Source organism: Rhipicephalus microplus, unplaced genomic scaffold (genome assembly GCF_043290135.1).
Source record: "Rhipicephalus microplus isolate Deutch F79 unplaced genomic scaffold, USDA_Rmic scaffold_445, whole genome shotgun sequence".
In the NCBI taxonomy this organism is placed as follows: Eukaryota; Metazoa; Arthropoda; class Arachnida; order Ixodida; family Ixodidae; genus Rhipicephalus; species Rhipicephalus microplus.
In genome coordinates, this window is record NW_027465009.1 from 72,501 (window position 1) to 79,254 (window position 6,754).

Consider the following 6,754-nt stretch of genomic DNA (forward strand, 5'->3'; position numbering starts at 1 on the left):
GTCGGTCTCCTCCGCATAAAAAGGGGGACCCCCGCTTTTTGTTCCACGAAATCGCACAAGCTTTTTTCGCATCCACGGTTTGCCACCGCACACCAAAATGCCGATCCGGCTGCCTACTTTAGCCAACAGGTGGAGCCAGGCGCGCCGTACTTGCGCGGCACTTCCCACGTCCACCGAAGTCGGTGCCAAGGACCACTTTCGGCGCCGGAGCCGCGTACGAGCCTACTCGAGGCGGAAGAACGAAGCCAGCAAGGGCCTGGCCGCAAGTGCGTTCAATTGTCGGGACGTCCAAGTCCCTCGTTCTTCCGTGCTTCCTCTTTCGGCAAGTCGTTGCGGCACCTTCCCAAAGCGCGCAGACCCGCTAATCGCGACGAGCGCGACGTGGCCGTGCCGCCTTTCCCTCGGCAGCAAGCAAAACGCCTGGCAACGTCGACGCTCCCCTAACCGCGATCTCGCACCGTGTTTCGTGTGGCGAATTCAAAAGCCGGCCGGCGCTGCTGCAACCATTACGGTCGGTACGCATACGCCGCGGAGGGCGGGACGGTCATCGGAGCGTGCGGTTCCTCCATCGAGTACTGCGCACCTCGGCCGTCGCATCGCCGTGCCATGACCGGCCGCGCGTCAACGCGAACCGGTGCCAGCGAGATCCCTCGCCTGCAAGAACCGACCGGCAGCCTCCGTCACCCGAGGACGCGGAGGCGCTTGCCGCGGACGGCGGGACGGTATGCACTGGTGCACAGCGGACCCGTCACATCGCCAGTTCCTTGACCGACCGCCGACGCTTGTGCCGTTCCTCTCGTACTTGGCAGTCGCCGCGCGATTGTCGGGTCTCGTTCTTGCACGCTCGAACGGTCGGGAGGGCACTCGGCTGGCGTTTCGGGAACGCGCAGCCTCGCCTTCTACCGACGTAACCACGACTCGCCGTTCGCGCTCCGCCGCTCCTGTTTACAGTACTAGGCGGTCCCGCAGCGGTCGGGTCGCGCATTTCGAGCGCTTCGAGCCACGGTGCAGTGGCGGGTCGAAAGCCGACCTATGAGTGCGTTGCGCCGTTTGTACCCGCGTCCGCCACCTGGCCGACCGTCCAAGGTCGCGGTGTTGGCGTCCGCTGGGCGCAACAATTTGTCACGGGGTGCCGCTCCACATTCAGGCAGCCCCGTGGGGAAAAGCCGACCCCGCGTCCAAACGGGGTCAGCGGCAGAAAGTGTCGGGCGCAGACGCAGCTGAGGCGCTCACCCTTCACAATCCGTTAATGATCCTTCCGCAGGTTCACCTACGGAAACCTTGTTACGACTTTTACTTCCTCTAAATGATCAAGTTTGGTCATCTTTCCAACAGACCGGCGCAACCGAAAGGCCGCGCCGGACATCGGTCCGAAGACCTCACTAAATCATTCAATCGGTAGTAGCGACGGGCGGTGTGTACAAAGGGCAGGGACGTAATCAACGCGAGCTTATGACTCGCGCTTACTGGGAATTCCTCGTTCAAGGGGAACAATTGCAAGCCCCTATCCCAATCACGAAAGAAGTTCCACGGGTTACCCAGTCTTTTCAGACAGGGATAAAGACACGCTGCTTCCTTCAGTGTAGCGCGCGTGCGGCCCCGGACATCTAAGGGCATCACAGACCTGTTATTGCTCTGTTTCGTGCGGCTAGGAGCCGCTTGTCCCTCTAAGAAGGTTGTAAGGTGCTGGGAACCCCGCACCTATTTAATAGGCTAGAGTCTCGTTCGTTATCGGAATTAACCAGACAAATCGCTCCACCAACTAAGAACGGCCATGCACCACCATCCACCGAATCAAGAAAGAGCTCTCAATCTGTCAATCCTCCCAGTGTCCGGGCCGGGTAAGTTTTCCCGTGTTGAGTCAAATTAAGCCGCAGGCTCCACTCCTGGTGGTGCCCTTCCGTCAATTCCTTTAAGTTTCAGCTTTGCAACCATACTTCCCCCGGAACCCAAATACTTTGGTTTCCCGGAAGCTGCCCGCCGAGTCATTTGAGTAACTCAGGCGGATCGCTGGTTGGCATCGTTTATGGTCAGAACTAGGGCGGTATCTGATCGCCTTCGAACCTCTGACTTTCGTTCTTGATCAATGAAAACATTCTTGGCAAATGCTTTCGCAGTAGTTCGTCTTGCGACGGTCCAAGAATTTCACCTCTAGCGCCGCAATACGAATGCCCCCGTCCGTCCCTCTTAATCATTACCTCGTATTCCAAAAACCAACAGAACAGAAACGAGGTCTTGTTCTATTATTCCATGCAAGTTTATTCAGGCGACTCGCCTGCGTTGAGCACTCTAATTTTTTCAAAGTAAAAGCACCGGCCATCTCGAGGCACACAATGAAGTGCACCAAGAAAGAACCGGCATGATGTTCAGTCCGAGCCGTCGCATCGGGTAGATGCACTACTCGTCTGGAACTGAGATCCAACTACGAGCTTTTTAACCGCAGCAGCTTTAGTATACGCTATTGGAGCTGGAATTACCGCGGCTGCTGGCACCAGACTTGCCCTCCAATTGATCCTCGTTAAAGGATTTAGAGTGTACTCATTTCAATTACGGGGCCTCAAAAGAGTCCCGTATTGTTATTTTTCGTCACTACCTCCCCGTGCCGGGAGTGGGTAATTTGCGCGCCTGCTGCCTTCCTTGGATGTGGTAGCCGTTTCTCAGGCTCCCTCTCCGGAATCGAACCCTGATTCTCCGTTACCCGTAACAACCATGGTAAGCAAGTAACCTACCATCGAAAGTTGATAAGGCAGACACTTGAAAGAAACGTCGCCGGCTCGTGGCCATGCGATCAGCACAAAGTTATCCAGAGTCACCACACAATACGGGCCGAAACCCGATCGATCTTGGTCTAATAAAAGCACCCGTTACCCAAAGGGCTCCAGGCTCACTGCATGTATTAGCTCTAGAATTGCCACAGTTATCCAAGTAGGAAGAAACGATCTAAGGAACCATAACTGATTTAATGAGCCATTCGCGGTTTCGCCTTATTTCGGCATGTACTTAGACATGCATGGCTTAATCTTTGAGACAAGCATATGATTACTGGCAGGATCAACCAGGTAATCGTTCGACTGCGCGTCCGTCCTCGCCTTCGGCGGGCCGGACGCAGTCTGTGTGCGGCGGAGGCCACCTTCAGGCGCCCCAACACGCTTATTTTGCACTCCGAGATGACGGCGTTCGAGCTCGCTACGGCACAACCTTCCCGAAAGACGAGTGGGAGCCGTGCGGCAAGAAGCACGTTCATGCTCGCTCTTTTTCGTTGCATCGACTCGGTCGCGCCGTGCGGGTTGCCCAAGCCCGCTGCACTGTCGGTGGACCGGCCGGAACTAGCAACGGAGCCGAGACTGCAAAGCCGCCAGACGACGGGTCACGCCCGCGTCTTCGGCGCTTTCGCATCTGAATCGCCCGAGGACGACACGGAACACACCTCGATATCGTGGTAAAACGGCACCGTCCGACAACCAGCCCCTAACGCATCAAGCGGATGAGGCTGCAGACGACTGCCGTGGATTCCCCTGGAGCAGACCCGAGGACACGCTTGACGAGGCCGAAGCCCGCCGCATATCAGACACCCGGTCGCTTTCGCGTACGCCGCTCACGAGAACCCCCACATAATAGCAGCGATAAGTACCCAGACCTCCTTGGGCACTAATACGAGCGTACTCGAGAAAATTTCACCGCGGGTGTGCCCCGAAACGTGTGGCACGTTGAGCGTGCCACAAGTCTACGTCGCTCTCAAACCCGCCGAGGTCGTAGAATTTGCGACCCTACTCACGAAATTCCCACCGAGGATACGGCCGCAAACGTACCGCACCTTGGGTAGGCCACGAGTTTGTGCAACACTACGCTGACGGCACAGCACCGAGGTCGTGCGCGCACGCACGGGAAAATTCCGCCGCGGTTTCTGCCGAAAACGTGAGGCACCACGACTCTCCGCAAGTTCGCGTCGACTGCGAAAGACCGAAGTCGTGAACGACGTGTCCGCTACTCGCCGCCGACACGCTGGACACCAAACGTACAACGACTCGACGGCGTCGTAGAGGCCCACGACGCGGTTTTCCTTAACGACGTCTCGGCGTGGCACCGACAGGTTAGAACGGCCGACCAACGTTCCCTGTCCGCCGTTCGGCTCAGTCGAAGGGCTCGGCGACTTCGGCAACGCTGCGAAGCCGCACGGTGACGCACGCCATGTCCCCATTTTTTTTTTTTTTTTCTTTCTGCGTCTGCCGGGGTGCCCCTATAATAGCAGCGATAAGCACCCAGACCGCCGTGGGTCGCTCGCCCCGGCTGACGTGGTTTTTCGTACTCCTGCGGCGGTCGCCGTCAAGCACGTCCAAATACGCTACTTTCGTGGGCGCATTCACGCTCTTTCGCTTCGCCGGAGTGCCAGCACTCACTCTGCCAAAAACGGCGAACATCCGAGCGGCGGTTCCCACTTTTGCGTCGGCGTCGCAAACCCCGCCCCGGCAGACGAGGTTTGCCGTACTCGTGCGACGGTGGCCGGCGGGCACGTCGAAAGACGCCGATATCGTGCGCGAATTGGCGCACCTTGGCTTCACCGGAGTGCCGCCACTGACTCCTCCAAAAACGGCGAAGATCCGAGCGGCGCTTCCCACTTTCGCATCGGCGTCCCGAACTCCGCCCCGGCTGACGCGGTTTACCGTACTCGTGCGACGGTCGCCGGCGAGCACGTGGAAAGACGCCGATATCGTGCCCGAATCGGCTCCGTTCGGCTTCGCCGGAGTGCCAGCACTGGCTCGGCGAAAGACGACGAACATCCGAGCGACGGTTCTCACTATTGCGTACGCGTCGCAAACCCCGCCCCGGCAGACGCACTTTGCCGTACTCGTGCGACGGTCGCCGGCGAGCACGTAGAAAGACGCCGATATCGTGCCGGAATCGGCCCCGTTTGGCTTCGCCGGAGTGCCAGCACTCACTCGGCCACAAACGGCGAACATCCGAGCGGCGGTTCCCACTTAGCCGTCGGCGTCCCGAACTCCGCCCCGGCAGACGCGGTTGCCGAGCTCGTGCGACTAGCGACCGCGAAGCCGTCTCGCGACGCCGCTTTCGTGCGCGGCTCCCACTGCGACCTGGGTCACCCGAGGTCGACGAGCAAGAAAGAATGTCGAAAAAAAATTTTTTTTTTTTTGCGTCTGCCGGGGTGCCCCTATAATAGCAGCGATAAGCACCCAGACCGCCATGGGTCGCTCGCCCCGGCTGACGTGGTTTTTCGTTTTCCTGCGGTGGTCGTCGTCAAGCACGTCCAAACACGCCACTTTCGTGGGCGCATTCGCGCTCTTTCGCTTCGCCGGAGTGCCAGCACTCACTCTGCCAAAAACGGCGAACATCCTAGTGGCGGTTCCCACTTTTGCGTCGGCGTCGCCAACCCCGCCCCGGCATACGCGGTTTGCCGTACTCGTGCGGCGGTGGCCGGCGGGCACGTCGAAAGACACCGATATCGTGCGCGAGTCGATGCTTCTTGGTCTCGCAGGAGGGCCGCCACTCACTCCTGCAAAAACGGCGAAGATCCGAGCGGCGCTTCCCACTTTTTCGTCGGCATCGCAAACCTCGCCCCGGCAGACGCGCTTTGCCGTACTCGTGCGACGGTCGCCGGCGAGCACGTCGAAATACGCCGATATCGTGCCCGAATCGGCCCCGTTTCGCTTCGCCGGAGTGCCAGCACTCACTCGGCCAAAAACGGCGAACATCCGAGCAGCGGTACCCACTTAGCCGTCGGCATCCCGAACTCCGCGCCGGCTGACGCGGTTGCCGAGCTCGTGCGACTAGCGACCGCGAACGCGTCTCGCGACGCCGCTTTCGTGCGCGGCTCCCATTGCGACCTGGGTTACCCGAGCTCGACCAGCAAAAAAGAAGGTCGAAAAAAAATTTTTTTTTTCTGCGTCTGCCGGGGTGCCCCTATAATAGCAGCGATAAGCACCCAGACCGCCGTGGGTCGCTCGCCCCGGCTGACGTGGTTTTTCGTACTCCTGCAGCGGTCGCCGTCAAGCACGTCCAAATACGCCACTTTCGTGGGCGCTTTCGCGCTCTTTCGCGTCGCCGGTGTGCCAGCACTCACTCTGCCAAAAACGGCGAACATCCTAGTGGCGGTTCCCACTTTTGCGTCGGCGTCGCCAACCCCGCCCCGGCATACGCGGTTTGCCGTACTCGTGCGGCGGTGGCCGGCGGGCACGTCGAAAGACACCGATATCGTGCGCGAGTCGATGCTTCTTGGTCTCGCAGGAGGGCCGCCACTCACTCCTGCAAAAACGGCGAAGATCCGAGCGGCGCTTCCCACTTTTTCGTCGGCATCGCAAACCTCGCCCCGGCAGACGCGCTTTGCCGTACTCGTGCGACGGTCGCCGGCGAGCACGTCGAAATACGCCGATATCGTGCCCGAATCGGCCCCGTTTCGCTTCGCCGGAGTGCCAGCACTCACTCGGCCAAAAACGGCGAACATCCGAGCAGCGGTACCCACTTAGCCGTCGGCATCCCGAACTCCGCGCCGGCTGACGCGGTTGCCGAGCTCGTGCGACTAGCGACCGCGAACGCGTCTCGCGACGCCGCTTTCGTGCGCGGCTCCCATTGCGACCTGGGTTACCCGAGCTCGACCAGCAAAAAAGAAGGTCGAAAAAAAATTTTTTTTTTCTGCGTCTGCCGGGGTGCCCCTATAATAGCAGCGATAAGCACCCAGACCGCCGTGGGTCGCTCGCCCCGGCTGACGTGGTTTTTCGTACTCCTGCAGCGGTCGCCGTCA

The 6,754-nt window shown here is 59.6% G+C and overlaps 1 non-coding gene across 1 annotated transcript; it reads right to left on the bottom strand.

Moving 5' to 3' along the window:
• Positions 1-1,247: 1,247 nt before the first annotated feature.
• Positions 1,248-3,062, bottom strand: LOC142794507 (small subunit ribosomal RNA). Its single transcript, XR_012892401.1, has one exon. It is a non-coding gene; the product is annotated as a small subunit ribosomal RNA (ribosomal RNA).
• Between the last annotated feature and the right edge of the window lie 3,692 nt (positions 3,063-6,754).